Below are 18,163 nucleotides of genomic sequence, written 5' to 3' on the forward strand. Positions count from 1 at the left end.
CCAGGGGATAGTAGTAACAAATGTTTCCTAATATGCTACAGGATCATCCTCCATATCTGAATTCTTCATACCTCCTCTATAGAGGTACATTGACACAAACAAAAGAATGTATAACAACCCAAGAAGAAGAGAAATGAAAACAGATTCGCGGAACAGATGAACTGAGGACCTCACAGAACCAAAGAGGAATAATATGAGACTGTACAGTCGTATTTGATACCATTCCACCTATTCCGCCCCAGCCATTACCTTCTTTCCTCCCCAATTAAGGTTCCACCAACCTCCTGTGATATTCTTGCTGTATATCTCCCTCTCTCTCTCTCTCGCTCCCCCCCTCTCTCTCGCTCGCTCCCTGCACCAGTCCGTCATTAAGATTCTGGTGCCATGCGACTGCAGCACTTTGCAAATGGAAGGCTGGACATAATTTCCCTAAAATGCTGTTTTTTTATCACCTATTTCCCCTTGATCAGGCTGCAGAGCGCATGCGATTGATGGCTGACGGCCCCTTTGACAGCCCAGCGTTTTTACGGCCAGATTTACGACCTATCTGCCGCTCAGCTCTGCTCTTTACGGCTCATACTCTGTAAAAATGCTTCTTTCACAGATAAGGGCTAAAGGGAAGATCGGGGGACGGAGTATAGCTGTGTGTGTGTGTGTGTGTGTGTGTGTGTGTGTGTGTGTGTGTGTGTGTGTGTGTGCGCTATAATAGACACAGAAACAGAGACACATTAACCCGGACAGAACAAAAGAAAATTAAGGGGCTTGTCCTCATAACATATTCTCTTGCTTCATTCTTCTCTTTATCAATGTCCACTTTTTATTCTTTACACTACCAATGCTAGGTATGACTAGAGAGATTCTACCAGGAAGAATCCGTAAAAGGAGACAGAGAAGAATGTGTAGTCGGTGTTCATTTTAAACCCTACAATCTTCCCCTGCAGTAAACTGGGTGTTAAACGTCTTCCAAAGAGAAGAGGAGGACTTTACTATTGACAGATAGATAAAGCATGTGGTCTTATAACCTCTGCTCTCTGTCTCTGATGAACCTTACCACTCTGAAATTCACACAACATGTAACAAGAACACACAAAGCCAAGTGCCATGAAACATTTAATGATGGGGGATATGAATGGCTGTGTGTGTGTGTATGTATATGTGTGTGCACTTTTCATCCATTACATGCACAAATATGAACTGTGGCTTATTACGTTTACCCCTCGATCACCCTGTTATAGAGAGAGCTACAATGATCAAAACTGAGATTGTATCTGATCTCTGGCAGACGAGAAATGGTAGGAGGAAAGTCAGAGAGAGGAATATAGCCTGTATTTTCAAAATAAGAGAAAATAAATCACTATCTGGGGAAAATTAGTAATCAAAATGCTATTCTGTGTTACCCACTCTTCATAAAAACATTTCCTGTACCCATAATGCAGGAGACATTTGTAATGTCTCTGTGGTTTCCCTTCAGCCTTCTCCTCAGCTCCTCTCCAGTCTACTTTGAGCTTTACGCATGACATCCAAACCAATCGCCAGCCAATGTTGCATGTATCTAAGTGGCTTTTTTAGAGGCCATTTCACGAGAACCTTTCATTTTTACACATTTCCTCTGAAGACTCGTAACTTAGCTACTGAAAAGAGACTGGCCACAGTGCTTACATTCTTAAAGGTCACGTCAATGAGAGGTCATTGGCTTAGACGAAAACCTGCCCAACAACGAAGAGTCAGATATTCAAGGGAGGAGGATAGAGAATGAAATAGAAAACAGACAGCTCACACACACACGCACTCACATGCGTACAAACAGGCCATGCAAACACACACACACACACACACACACACACACACACACACACACACACACACACACACACACACACACACACACACACACACACACACACACACACACACACACACACACACACACACACACACACACACACACACACACACACACACACACACACACACGTGTTAACGCAGGCACCTGGTACCGTTTGGCTGGCTGGTACTGGTTCACAGCTCCAGACAGATGGGAAAATGGCTCCATCTGACGCCCCTCCCCACCTCCCTGTCGGACATAAATCTCAGCCCTTCCCCTGGGTAACCTTGCTTCAGCTCACAGCTAAAAAACGTCAATACAAACATGATTATGCTACAATTGGAGGTACTGAGGGAGCAAATTCAACAGAAAAACAACAAACACTGGTAGCTACGGGTACCAATATATCCTTGTACCATCCACTCAGCTGCTCTCTCCATCTTGCACTTCGCAAGTGAAGACAAGCAACAATCGATTGCCTGTCGGAAGAGCTTTGACACTAGTGTGTGTCTCCCTAAGCCCATCAATTACGTCAGTATCTCAATTACTTGGCTATCTTTTGTCAACTTTGCAGCGTGTTACTGTCTAATGGAGTAGCATCGCACCCATCAGGACCAGGGGGCAGCTCTGAGCCCGGGCACCCTTTACGTCCGTTGTCTTCACACGGATGAGACAGGGGTTCGATTTTAATGCAACCGGCTCACTGAGAGCCTGGGGTTGAGCAATAAAGAGGAATGCCACTGCCTGCCTGCTTGTAAACTCTGCTGTCTGGGTGGGAGGGGGTGGATGGGGGTTTGGTTTTAAGGGCCAGAGAGGAATTTGAGTCCTTCAGGGGATAAACACCTACCGCCAAAGTTAGGATCAATTCACACTCTGCATATTATGAGCATGCACACTTTAAACAGCTATCTGCATAGTGATGATCTTGGAAATAAAACAGAATCTATGTTGCAGTTGTTTGCTCCTGTTGCCTTGTGCTCACTGTGTGTGTGTGTGTGTGTGTGTGTGTGTGTGTGTGTGTGTGTGTGTGTGTGTATATATACATATATAAGTTACCACCGGCTAAAACTATGATGTTAAAATGCCTATTAACTCTGTTCCATCTGATTGCATAATCCACTGTCTCATCAGCTCAGCCAGGCAATTTATAAACTTGATCTCTACTATAAAAAGCATCTAGAATATTTTTATTTTATTTAACTAGGCAAGTCAGTTAAGAACAAATTCTTATTTACAATGACGGCCTACACCGGCCAAACCTGGACCAATTGTGCGCCGCCCTATGGGACTACCAGTCACGGCCGGTTGTGATACAGCCTGGATTCAAACCAGGGTGTCTGTAGTGACACCTCTAGCACTGAGATGCAGTGCCTTAGACCGCTGCGCCACTCGGGAGCCCTAGACATTGTCTCACATTTCATTTTCAACAGCGGAGACTTGTATAAACCTTGTGATTGTTTTAGCTGTGTTGTTGTCTAGCTTCTCTGAACAAAAGTGTGCTGACGAAAGAGCACATGCCAGGTGAAACCATGCATCATTAGCTCATTGTTATGGATTTTCCCAAATAAATGTCACTAGAAAACAGCATAAACAAAGGCAAATGCAGCTGCTTAGTTGTTATTCTGGCTGCACAGTTCGACATGACTGTAAATTAGCTGTAGTTGGCTAGTTAGCAAGTACGTTGCCAGCCAATATGGCAATGGAACATTTAGAACAAATGACTGAGTCGTGTTCATAGATACAGAACGACTGGGTCTCTGGCAACCGAACCGATAGAACGAACGACCAGCTGGCTTGGGTAGCAACACTAGATCTGTGTCGGGACTATATCTTGTGGAAGGATGAAATAGTATGAATAAATTCATCAAAATAAAGTTTTTCATGAAAATGTCAATCATTATTTGAATATGTTGGTAACCCCTTGCATAAAAGTGATAATGCCCTCGAAGCTGGTGTTTGGAGGATATATTGATACAGTTTGAAAGCTCTAGACTTCGTCTCGGGCCTAACAACACCCATGTCCAAACTCAGGATTCTCGGGTATTATCACCAAAATCTTTAATGACAACCCTCATATAACTTAAATGAGAACCTGAACAGTATCCTGTTCCATATCTAATTGATAAAAGGCATGTAAAAAGCATACTACAGAGAGAGCCACACAGAGCACCAGTCTCAGTCCTCTCCTGGCTGTTTTTTCAAGAAATATGGAATCTATTTAAAAGGTGTGTGTGTGAGGGGGTGTAGGGTGCCCTTGTGACTGCCCAGCCCAAGAAGAGGGGGGGTTCTCCACCTCCCTCCTGCCTGCCTTCCACTGCCTCATCCCGGGATCGGATCAGATGGACGATCAAACACTAATCATTCCCTCTCGGTCCATCGAGCGTAAAGCTGTCATTAATTTTGTGGAATTACATCAAATCCGGGACATTCTTTATGCGGCCTGCGGCCCAGCGACAGTTATACGACAAGGACTGCTGGGCTAAGCAGATGGGGCAGCTCAGCCCTGCATACTAACTACCGTCATCTCTCGCTCTCCCTCCCTTTATCAATCTCAGTACTGATGCTGCCTATACCTCTCCCTCTAACCCATTTAAATCTCTCACTAGCTTTCTCTGTCCTTGGTTTTCCTTGCCTCCATCCCCCTTTTCTTTTTCGTCATTCAGTCCCTTGCTCTTGCCCCCCCCTCCCATCTCTCTCACACAGACACTTATTTTCTCTTTAGCATTAATCCACTCCATCACTATGGTTCTACTGCCACAGTCCCCACCCCCCCTGGGCTAGCCGCTTGCTGTCAATCACCATTCTTCCTCCACCCTATCTTCCCACTCCCCTCCTCTCCATCTCTCCTTGTCATCCCGGGTTGATTTATTTCTTATTTTATGTACAACCCCATCAAATGTCCCCCTCATCCTCCTCTCTCCTATATCCCCACCACCCTCCCTCTTATATCCCCTGGTCGTACCCGCCGCTACCCCACCTTCATCTGATACTTTGTTAATAACCTTGACCCTATGGATTCTAATCATGACCTCTACCAACACTGACATTCCAACCTACTGACCGATGGATACATCAATCCAGAGACCTATAACTCAACCAATCACTCAAAATTCACCTAATAGAATTGATCAAAGCTCATTCTTGAAATACTTCACTCTATCATTCTTCCCAAATCGAATCAACACACACACACACACACACACACACACACACACACACACACACACACACACACACACACACACACACACACACACACACACACACACACACACACACACACACACACACGCACACACGCACACACAGCTTACAACCTACACAACTGTGATTTGAGCCTCAAGATTATCACCGCAATTAACACCACATACCAATGGTTTCCACACAGGTTTTAGGTTTCCAGACATTTCTCAGTATGAGTAAGTACTTTGTGTCACAGACAGCGAATTGATGGTTACTGTGTCTTCCCAGAGGCATGTTAACATGACCACTGGTTGTGCATGTTTTCCCCCTCATAACATTCCATGTTGAGGATGACAATAGGAGGGGTTGGAGGTAGCTTTCCATCTGCCTGTATACGGTATGGCAGTAATTGTGCACTGTGCTGATATGGGAGTGGCTGGTGGACGTTCTCCTTACTGTGATACATAGCAGGACAAGTGGTGGGCGTGGAGGAAGAGGCAGGGGCTTGGACTACATTGATTGGTAGACCAGATCTGAATGGCATCTCCTCCCCTGGAGACAAAGGGTGGAGTTCCAGCAGCGCCTCTACCAAGTGTGTGTGTGTGTGTGTGTGTGTGTGTGTGTGTGTGTGTGTGTGTGGTGGTTACAGAGCTAAACATGCATTGCATGAAAAATCTATTGTGCTTCATTCGTTGCAAGTTTCACCTGTGAACCATGCGAGGCTCAACCCAGTGTTCCCACTGTAAGCCGACAACATCACACACACCGAGCCCTGTGCACATGAAACTAAATAGCAGTAGCTACCGGAAAGTCATCATTATCTAATCATGCGGCACTGCTAAGATGGAGGTAACGCAGCTGACCCAACTTATTATTACAGTCTTAAAAACGACAACTCGTAGAAAGAGAAGTGGAAAATCTACTGTCCATTCTAGAGTTTTATGTGCAGACTACAGCAAATAATCCATGTCAACATTCAGGTCGGAAGACTCTGGGAGAACATAAACAAGAAGGCAGAGAAGTGTAAATAAAGAGGGACGAAATACAAAACTCTTCTGTTACAAATTCTGTGTACCAGTTTTGCTCCTAAAGATGATTAGAATAGCATGGTATTGTTTTTCCTGTTACTGAGCATGGAATCAGAAGGATGGTGGTCGGGGTTAATGTTAAGGTACACACTTAGGAAATAAAGGTTTCAAAAGGGGTTTTCGGCTGTCCCCATAAGGAGAACCCTTTTTGGTTCCAAGTAGAATCCATTTTGGTTCCAGGTAGACTTTCAAATCAAATCAAATTTGATTGGTCACACACATGGTTATCAGATGTGTTAATGCGAGTGTAGCAAAATGTTTGTGCTTCTAGTGCAGTAATATCTAACAAGTAATCTAACAATTATCCAACAACTACCTAATACACACAAATCTAAAGCGATGGAATAAGAATATGTACATATAAATATATGGATGAGCGATGGCCGAGCGGCATAGACAAGATGCAATAGATGGTATAAGATACATTACTCATCTCATATGTATATACTGTAAGATATGTAAACATTATTAAACTGCCATTGTTTAAAGTGAGAAGTGATGCATTTATTAAAGTCTGCAAGCGTAGTCCAAAAGACTTCTTTTGGGTTCCATGTAAAACCCTCTGTGTCAAGGGTTCTACCTGGAACCGTAAAGGGTTCTTCAAAGGGTTCTCCTATGGTGACAGCCAAAGAACCCTTTGAGGTTTTAGATAGCACCTTTTAGTGTATAATGAGTCCCAGGTGTGCCGCCAAAGATACCAGGGTGTGGAGATATTGGTAACAACCCCCCACCACCACTCGGTTATGGACACCTCACGGGCCCTTTATTAGAAGAGTCTCATTCACTGCCTGGCTGCATACAATTACTACTCTGTGGACGGCCCATACTCTACTCTAGCCAGGTATGAGAGGACTAATGTGGCATCGCCTGGACAGACACAACCCTCCCAAAAAACATGTACAGAAAGACAGGCAACTCGTATTAATAATTTACAATACTGACAAAAATATATACGCAACATGTAAAGTGTTGGTCCCATGTTTCATGACCTGAAATAAAAGATCCCAGAAATGTTTCATATGCAGAAAAAGCTTATTTCGCTTATATTCTGTGCACAAATTCATTTAGTAAGCATTTCTCCTTTGCCAAGATAATCCATCCACCTGACAGGTGTGGCATATCAAGAAGCTGATTAAACAGCATGATCATTACACAGGTGCACCTTGAGTTGGGGACAATAAGAGGCCACTCTAAAATGTGCAGTTTTGTCACAACACAATGCCACAGATGTCTCAAGTTGAGGGAGCGTGCAATTGGCATGCTGACTGCAGGAATGTCCACCAGAGCTGTTGCCAGAGAATTTAATGTAATTTTAGAGAATTTGTCAGTACGTCCAACTGGCCTCACATTCGCAGACCACGTGTAACCACGCCAACCCAGGACCTCCACATCCGGCTTCTTCACTTGCGGGATCATCTGAGACCAGTCACCCAGACAGCTGATGAAACTGAGGAATATTTATGTCTGTAATAAAGCCCTTTTGTAGAGAAAAACGAATTCTGATTGGTTGGGCCTGGCTCCCCAGTGGATGGGCCTATGCCCTCCCAGGCCCACCCATGGCTACACCACTGCCCAGACATGTGAAATCCATAGATTAGGGCCTAATGCATTTATTTCAATTGACTGATTTCCTTATCTGAACTGTAACTCAGTGAAATTGAAATTGTTGCATTAATGTTCTTGATCAATATAAATCAATAGCCACTACTACATTACCCTATATTATAGTATACACTGAGTGTACAAAACATTAGGAACACCTTCCTAATATTGGAATGCACCACTTTTGCCATCAGAACCGCCTCAATTCATTGGGCATTGACTCTACAAGGTGTCAAAAGCTTTCCACAGGGATGCTGGTCAATGTTGACTTCAATGCTTCCCACAGTTGTGTCAAGTTGCCTGGATGTGCTTTTGACTGGTGGACTATTCTTGATACACACGGGAAACTGTTGCTCGTGTAAAACCCAGCAACATTGCAGTTGTTGACACATTCAAACTGGTGCGCTGACACCTACTACCATACCCCATTCAAAGGCACTTAATCTTTTGTCTTGCCCATTCACCATCAATGGCACACATACAATCCATGTCTCAATTGTCTCAAGGATTACAAATACTTCTTTAACCTGTCTCCTCCCCTTCATCAACACTAATTGAAGTGGATTTAACAAGTGACAACAATAAGCTATGATAGCTTTCACCGGGATTCACCTGGTCAGTCTCATGGAAAGAGCAGGCGTTCCTAATGTTTTGTACATAGTGTATAATACAATATTTTACATTGAGTGGATCCTGACACAGTGAATACTGTGTAATACGCTGTGATTGATAGTAAGTAACTGCAGTTGAACTCAAAGAATCTCTCCAAAGTTAAGCTTGGGTTTTGGGGACAATACCATGACAAGGAGAGTCTTCGGCAGTGGTTTAAAGTACTACTTAAGTAGTTTTTTTGGGTATCTGTACTTTACTATTTATAGTTTTTACAACTTTTACTTTACTCCTAAAGAAAATAATGCACTTTTTACTCCATACATTTTCACTGACATGCAAAAGTACCTGTTACATCTTGAATGCTTAGCAGGACAGAAAAATTGTCTAATTCACACAATTATCAAGAGAACATTCCTGGTCATCCCTACTGCCTCTGATCTGGCAGACTCACCAAGCACATGCTTAGTTTGTAAACTATGTCAGTGTTGGAGCGTGCAACTGGCTATCCGTAAATCAACAAAACAAAAGGAGATGAGAGATGATCGTGGACTTCAGGAAACAGCAGAGGGAGCACCCCCCTATCAACATCAACGGGACAGTAGTGGAGAAGGTGGAAAGTTTTAAAAGTTCCTCGGCGTAGACATCACAGACAAACTGAAATGGTCCACCCACACAGACAGTGTGGTGAAGGCGCAACCTCAGGAGGCTGAAGAAATTTGGCTTGTCACCTAAAACTCTGACAAACTTTTACAGATGCACAATTGAGAGCATCCTGTCGGCCTGTATCATTGCCTGGTACGGCAACTGCACCGTCCTCAACCGCAAGGCTCTCCAGAGGGTGGTGCAGTCTCCACAACGCATAAACGGGGGCAAACTACCTGCCCTCCAGCACCTTTAAATTTGTGTGTATTAGGTAGTTGTTGTGGAATTGTTAGATTACTTGTTAGATATTACTGCACTGTCGGAACTAGAAGCACAAGCATTTCGCTATACTCCCATTAACATCTGCTAACCATGTGTATGTGACCAATACAATTTGATTTGAAATTTATTTGCTTAAAAATACATTTGAAATGATTTATACTTTTACTTTTTATACTTAAGTATATTTTAGCAATTACATTTACTTTTGATAATTAAGTATCAAAAGTAAATTTAATTGCTAAAATATACGCAAGTATCAAAAGTATAAATTAATTCAAATTTCTTATATTAAGCAAAGCATACGGCACCATTTATTATATATATTTTTTAATTCATTTAATTTACGGATAGCCAGGGGCACACTCTAACGCTGACATCATTTACAAACGAAGCATGTGCTTGGTGAGTCCGGCAGATCAGAGGCAGTAGGGATGACCAGGAATGTTCTCTTGATAAGTGTGTGAATTAAACCATTTTCCTGTCCTGCTAAGCATTCAAAATGTAATGAGTACTTTTGCATGTCAGGGAAAATGCATGGAGTAAAAAGGTACATTATTTTCTTTAGGAGTATAGTAAAGTAAAAGTTTCCAAATATATAAATAGTAAAGTATCAAGAATGGTCCACCCTTCTTCATACTCCGGTAAAAGTCTAAAAGTATTTGGTTTTAAAGAATATTTAAAACCAAATACTTTTACTGAAGTAGTATTTCACTGGGTGACTTTCACTTGAGTCTTTCTATTAAGGTATCTTTACTTTTACTCAAGTATGACAATTGGGTACTTATTCCATCACTGGTCTTCGGGGTGTTGACTGCACCCACTCAGGTAGGGTCCTGATGACTTGGTGATAAAGTGAGGTTGCTTTAAGATTCACCTAAAACACTAGATGGCAGTGCAACAAGGCTTTCAGTGGACTCAGTACGGTAGTTGTCATTATTTTTTTTATTAACCTTTATTTAACTAGGCAAGTCAGTTAAGAACACATTCTAATTTGCAATGACGGCCTACACGCCTAATGACATTATTTGTAGTGAATACTTCAATAAACTTAACTCGTATTCCCCAACAAAAACTTCAACAAATCACATGCCTTGAGACTTGATTTCAAATTAAAATATGATTAAAATAAAACATGACAACTAGACAAGGAATATGCTACAAAGTGGCCATCATATGAATAACTACATTGGCTGAACATTGTCTACATTTCCTGAACTCAAATACACATTTCTAAGGGAATAACCTTTGTAAGTTGACGCCTCCAAAACATCTACAGCACAAGTGTTCTCAACCTCCTACTATGAGTCAGCAGAGACCTATCACTGTTTACAAAATATTATTTTATTACATTACATTACTGTGGTTGTTTAAGCAACAGAATTCGCAAACACATTATCTACTGATAAATCAGCTATAGGGTATGATAGGTCAAAGCGCCCACTCATGGACACGTCGGCTCTTCCCGACACAGTTGCGCAAATTACGCAAACGTTCCAAATATCCATCTGTTAGTTCGGTAGGTTTCATATTAAATACAGCCTGATTACACAGTAGCCTAAAGAAAATAGACTAACTGTACTCCGAAATGCCTCCATCCCAAATGCGCTTTCGTTTAAAACAAGTCAACCAATCTCAACAGCAGCAGTGAGTGACAGCGCGTTCTACTACCCCACTCAGCACAAGGGGCTGTAGTTCAGGAGAAATAGTTATAATCAGAGTTTCTAAACTATATATTAGGTTCTATACCTTTCGGGATATGCTGTTCTCTCAAGAACTGTATTTACCAAGCCAACTGTTTATTTTTGTTGCAGTAGCAGGCACCCAAGTATTAGTTGACAGGCGGTTGTGTGCATCACTTTATTTCAATCACATCTCTGAGGATAGGCAGCACTGACGCCATTGGTGGCAAATAGCATACCAACATTAGGTAAGCTTTTTAAAACAATTCCATAAGAATGTATGTCTATTCATTTATCAATGTTGTTAATTTCCTCCATGATAACGAAATTATATTTGATGACTCTTGACAAAACTTGAATCAACTAGACTGCTAATTAAATTAGCTTAGCCTACTACAATTCTTTAAATTCAAGCTACAAGTAGGAAAATGTATTCAATCTAGTTAGGCCTATTGGTAACACAAGGGTAATATGAACTAAATAAGAATATTTTAAAATGTATGGGGTAGTGTTCTTTTTAAGAGGACAGTTCAGCACAAGATGGAGCCTTTGTCAATGAATCTAGGCTATTATAGAATAATTTCCCATGTCACAATACTTAACATTAACTTTTAGATGAAAAAAAACTACATTTTACAAACATAATTTATTAATCAGATAGGCTGTTTGAGTAGTTAAAAAAAATAAAGCAAACATATCAGTTACCTAGTAATTCTAGTGGCAGGTGAAGATGCATAGACAAAACAATAAGGTATGATAACAATGTCACAGCAACACCATGACAAAGAAATCCTGTAGTCCTAGATTTCATACTTCACTATCATCTTTGCCTGGCTGCTGGCTCAGTTCTCTCTCACTTTTTGGAGTCCTGCGTGTTCAAACATTCTCTGAAACGATTCTGACATGGACAGTGGACAGTCATTTTCACAACACTTTGAAATCTAATATTTGTTCCAGTCTGTCAACTACACTCAGAGATTTTGCCATTCATCAGAATGTCAACAAGAATAGCCCTGAGCCCTTGATCTTAATCTATGACATTACAGAATATTATGCTGTTGCCTGTAGGTTTCCAAGTAGAGAAAACACACCAGCTGATATACACTGAACAAAAATATAAAACGCAACATGTAAAGTGTTGGTCCCATGTTTCATGAGCTGAAATAAAATATCCCAGAAATGTTCCACACACACACAAAGCGTATCTCTCTCAGATCTTGTGCAAAAATGTGTTTGAATCCCTCTTAGTGAGCATTTTTCATTTGCCAAGATAATCCAACCACCTGACAGGTGTGGCATATCAAGAAGCTGATTAAACAGCACAATCATTACACAGGTTTACCTTGTGCTCGAGACAATAAAAGTCCACTCTAAAATGTACTGTTTTGTCACACAACACAATGCTACAGATGTCTCTGCTGACTGCTGACTGCAGGAATGTCCACAAAAACTGTTTCCAGCAAATTGAATGTTAATTTCTCTACCATAAGCCACTTCCAACATCGTTAGAGAATTTGGCAGTACGTCCAATTGGCCTCACAACCGCAGACCAAGTGTATAGCGTCGGGTGGGCAAGCTTTTTGTTGATGTCAACGTTGTGAACAGAGTGCCCCATGGTGGCAGTAGGGTTATGGTATGGGCAGGCATAAGCTACGGACAACGAACACAATTACATTTTATGTAATTGTGGCATTTTGTATTTATTTTAACCTAATTTTTCTCCCCAATTTTGTGATATCCAAATTGGTAGTTATGATCTTGTCTCATTGCTGCAACTACCCAACGGGCTCGGGAGAGGCGAAGGTCGAGACATGCATCCTCCGAAACATGACCCGCCAAGCCGTGCTGCCTCTTAACACCTGCTCGCTTAATCCGGAAGCCAGCCGCACCAATGTGTCAGAGGAAACACTGTTCAACTGACAACTAAAGTCAGCTTGCAGGCGCCCGGCCCGCCACAAGGAGTCGCTAGAGCGCAATGAGCCAAGGAAAGCCTCCTGGCCAAACCCTCCCCTAATCCGGATGATGCTGGGCCAATTGTGCACCGCCCTATGGGACTCCGTCACGGCCGGCTGTGACACAGCCTAGGAATGAACCCCAGGCTGTAGTAATGCCTCAGCACTGCGATGCAGTGCCTTAGACCGCTGCACCACTCTGGAGGCTCTTTATTTATGGGAATTTGAATGCATAGAGATACCATAACGAGATCCTGAGGCCCCCTGTCGTGCCATTCATCCGCTGCCATCACCTCATGTTTCAGCATGATAATGCACGGCCCCATGTCACAAGTATCTGTACACAATTCCTGGAAGCTGAAAATGTCCCAGTTCTTCCATGGCCTGCATACTCACTAGGCATGTCACCCATTTAGCATGTTTGGGATGTTCTGGGTCGATATGTACAACAGCTCCAGTTCCTGCCAATATCCAGCAACTTCGTACAGCCATTGAAGAGGAGTGGGACAACATTCCACAGGCCACAATCCACAGCCTGATCAACTCAATGTGAAGATGTGTCGCGCTGCATGAGGCAAATGGTGGTCACAACAGACACTGACTGTTTTTATGATCCACGCCCCTATTTTTTTTTTTTAAAGGTATCGGTGACCAACAGATGCATATATCTTATTACCAGTCATGGGAAATCCATAGATTAGAGCCTAATGAATGTATTTAAATTGACTGATTTCATTATATGAACTGTAACTCAGTCAAATCTTTGAACTTGTTGCATTTATATTTTTGTTCAGTGTAAATAAGGAATGTAAATAATTATTGTGAAAAAAAATATGCTGTACTACAATGTGATGTCATCTATAAATATGGGTGGATCTCCATTGTTCTCCAATCGCTGACAAAGGCTGCCGCCGAAACTAGTCCAATTGTTTCGACCTCTGCTGCTAAAAATATAAGACATTAGAACTTAAAGAATACTTCAGTGAGTGCGCATTTGTCCCTTTTAGATCGCTATAAAAAAGTCTATGCATTGCAATGTTTTGGTGTTAAAAACAATAGAACACTTCCAAATAATTTTTATATGAACAATATGGAGAACTACTAATGTCTCACTCGGGTTGGCCAGTCATAGGTCAAAAAGTACTCCACCTTTGCATGGTCACTCACTCCTGAGGGCTACACTGAGAAAACACTTGCCAACTGCTGTGTACATTTCCAAGGTAAGAATGCATCAATCATGTCAGATTAGCACAGGAATGAGAAGTACATTTTAAGGCAGGGTCTAGCAGAGCAGGTCACAGAGGGCAGCAGTCTGCTGCTGGTTTTATCATCACTGGGATTCATAGAGTAACCAACTGGATTGCATTCCTCTAGAGTTTATCAGTAAATTAGACATGTGTTGTCAAACCAGTCAAACGATTTGATGTAGCATACTTTTGATTCCAAATTCGTGACTGAATATACATACACACACACAGTCCCATTCACACCTACTCATTCCAGGGTCTTTCTTTATTTGTACTTTTTTCTACATTGTAGAATAATAGTGAAGACATCAAAACTATGAAATAACATGTGGAATCATGTAGTAACCAAAAAAGTGTTAAACAAATCAAAATATATTTTATATTAGATTCTTCAATGTAGCCACTCTTTGCCTTGATGACTGCTTTGCACACTCTTGGCATTCTCTCAACCAGCTTCATGAGGTAGTCACCTGGAATGCATTTCAATAAGAGGTGTGCCTCGTTAAAAGTTAATTTGTGGACTTTCATTCCATCTGAATGCACTTGAGCCAAATCAGTTGTATTGTGACAAGGTGGGGGGGGGGGGGGGGGGGGGTATACAGAACATAGCCCTATTCGGTAAAAGACGAAGTCCATATTATGGCAAGAACAGCTCAAATAAGCAAAGAGAAAAGACAGTCTATTATTACTTTAAGACATGGAGGTCAGTCAATATGGAAAATTTCAAGAACTTTTGACTGTTTCTTCAAGTACAGTCGCAAAATCCATCAAGCGCTATGATGAAACTGGCTCTCATGAGGACCGCAACAAGAAAGGAAGACCCAGAGTTACCTCTGCTGCAGAGGATAGGTTCATTAGAGATAACTGCACCTCAGATTGCAGCCAAAAATAAATGCTTCACAGAGTTCAAGTAACAGACACATCAACATCAACTGTTCAGAGGAGACTGTGTGAATCAGGCGTTCATGGTCAAATTGCTGCAAAGAAACCACTACTAACAGACACCAATAATAAGAAGAGACTTGCTTAGGCCAAGAAACACGAGCAATGGACATTAGACCGGTGGAAATCTGTCCTTTGGTCTGATGAGTCCAAATTTGAGATTTTTGGTTCCAACCGCCGTGTCTTTGTGAGACGCAGAGTAGGCAAACGGATAATCTCTGCATGTGTGGTTCCTGCCGTGAAGCATGGAGGAGGAGGTGTAATGGTATGGGGGTGCTTTGTTGGTGACACAGTCTGAGATTTATTTAGAATTCAAGGAACACTTAACCAGCATGGCTACCACAGCATTCTGCAGCGATACGCCATCCCATCTGCTTTGCGCTTAGTGGGAATATCATTTGTTTTTCAACAGGACCATGACTCAACATACCTCCAGGCTGTATAAGGGCTACTTAACCAATAAGGAGAGTGATGGAGTGCTGCATCAGATGACCTCGCCTCCGCAATCACCCGACCTCAACCCGATCGAGATGGTTTGGGATGAGTTGGACCGCAGAGTAAAGGAAAAGCAGCCAACAAGTGCTCAGCATATGTGGGAACTCTTGTTGGTAAAGCATTCAAGGTGAATCTGGTTGAGAGAATGTCAAGACTGTGCAAAGCTGTCATCAAGGCAAAGGGTAATACACGTTTGATCAGTTTTGGGGAAAGAAAATATTTAACAAACCGGAGAAGTGCCCCCACTAGCATTTCCAAGACGCTGGATGAGCTGGAGACATTGGTGGAGGAGCAGGACAAGGATGAGGAGGGCGGAGAAGGGGACAGGGACGACTTGCTCCTGGTGTTGCCCAGAGCTCAGCTCCTGCAGGTGGGGGTGGATGGATGGACAACTCAGTTTCACTCAACTTCTCTAGAAATGTTTCATACTCATGGTGTAATGAGTCCAACATGAGTACAGTTTGCGGGTAAAATTAATGCACACGAGGGAAGTCTCATAATAGTTCTGTTGCTTGAGGTTACTCCATACAAGTTAAGTGGTTTACCATTCCCTGTTTTGATCATCTCCTTTAAAAAATAATAGTTGCATGCGTGAGTGTGGCGATGCAATCTTCCAAGCACATAGCCGATGTCTGGCATGGGGTCGAATCCCACCTAAACCATTACTTTACACCTTAGTCATTCCATGTCATTTCCGTAAGCCATGACACCCAACATCTCTTATGTATACTGAACAGAAATATAAACACAACATGTAAAGTGTTGGTACCATGTTTCATGATCTGAAATAAAACAACCCCAGAAATGTTCCATAATCACAAAAAGCTTATTTCTCTCAATTTTTGCACCCATTTGTTTACATCCCTGTTAGTGAGCATTTCTCATTTCCCAAGATAATCCATCCACCTGACAGATGTTTTGTTTACCTGGCCACTGTTTCAAATGCTAACTTTTTTGCATTTGTGGCACAACTCCAATGCAAGTCAATGGTACCTATATATATTTTTTAAATGTGCTTCATATCCAAATCATCTATAAGTAACCTCATTGAGTTACACAATGCATTTTTAGATACTAGATTGGATTTTTGACAGAAATGCATTTCAAACAGTGGCCAGGTAAACAAAACCAAAGCAAGGGTTAGGGTCATACCTGTTGCATAGACTGCTTACAGGGTAAGAAAACCAATACGTAATTTAGTAATTTGTGTGAACCATCCCTTTAACAAAGGGGGGGGGGGGTTGTGATCACCTAATAGCAGGAACAGCACCATCTAGTGGTCAGAACATGGTAATATCAAGACTGGGACATGAACCCAACAACTTCAATTACTTATTTCTCTAAACAGGGGGGAAAAACATCACCAAATTTACTGGTAATACATTACACAGGATGAAGAAACAATACTCAGAGCCACAGCTCCATAGTACTTGTAAAACATAGAGTACGGATACTACAGTTGAAATCGGAAGTTTACATACACCTTAGCCAAATACAATTAAAATCAGTTTCACAATTCCTGACATTTAATCCTTGTAAAAATTCCCTGTTTTAGGTCAGTTAGGATCACCACTTTATTTTAAGAATGTGAAATGTCAGAATAATAGTAGAGAGAAGGATTTCTTTCCGCTTTTATTTCTTTCATCACATTCCCAGTGGGTCAGAAGTTTACATACACTCAATTAGTATTTGGTAGCATTGCCTTTAAATTGTTTAACTTGGGTCAAACATTTTGGGTAGCCTTCCACAAGCTTCCCACAATAAGTTGGGTGAATTTTGGCCCATTCCTCCTGACAGAGCTGGTGTAACTGAGTCAGGTTTGTAGGCCTCCTTGCTCGCACACACCTTTTCAGTTCTGCCCACAGATTTTCTATGGGATTGAGGTCAGGGCTTTGTGATGGCCACTCCAATACCTTGTTGTCCTTAAGCCATTTTGCCACAACTTTGGAAGTATGCTTGGGGTCATTGTCCATTTGGAAGACCCATTTACGACCAAGCTTTAACTTCCTGACTGATGTCTTGAGATGTTGCTTCAATATATCCACATAATGTTCCTTCCTCATGATGCCATCTATTTTGTGAAGTGCACGGGTCCCTCCTGCAGCAAAACACCCCCACAACATGATGTTGCCACCCATGTGCTTCATGGTTGGGATGGTGTTCTTCGGCTTGCAAGCCTCCCCCTTTTTCCTCCAAACATAACTATGGTCATTATGGCCAAACAGCTCTATTTTTGTTTCATCAGACCAGAGGACATTTCTCCAAAAAGTACGATTTTCGTCCCTATGTGCAGTTGCAAACCGTAGTCTAGCTTTTTTATGGCGGGTTTGGAGCAGTGGCTTCTTCCTTGCTGAGCGGCCTTTCAGGTTATGTCGATGAAGGACTCGTTTTACTGTGGATATAGATACTTTTGTACCTGTTTCCCCCAGCAGCCTCACAATGTCTTTTGCTGTTGTTATGGAATTGATGCACTTCTCGCACCAAAGTACGTTAATCTCTAGGAGACAGAACGCATCTCCTTCCTTAACGGTATGACGGCTGCGTGGTCCCATGATGTTTATACTTGCGTACTATTGTTTGTACAGATGAACGTGTTACCTTCAGGCGTTTGGAA

This window comes from Salvelinus fontinalis, chromosome 3, assembly GCF_029448725.1.
Source record: "Salvelinus fontinalis isolate EN_2023a chromosome 3, ASM2944872v1, whole genome shotgun sequence".
NCBI lineage: Eukaryota > Metazoa > Chordata > Actinopteri > Salmoniformes > Salmonidae > Salvelinus > Salvelinus fontinalis.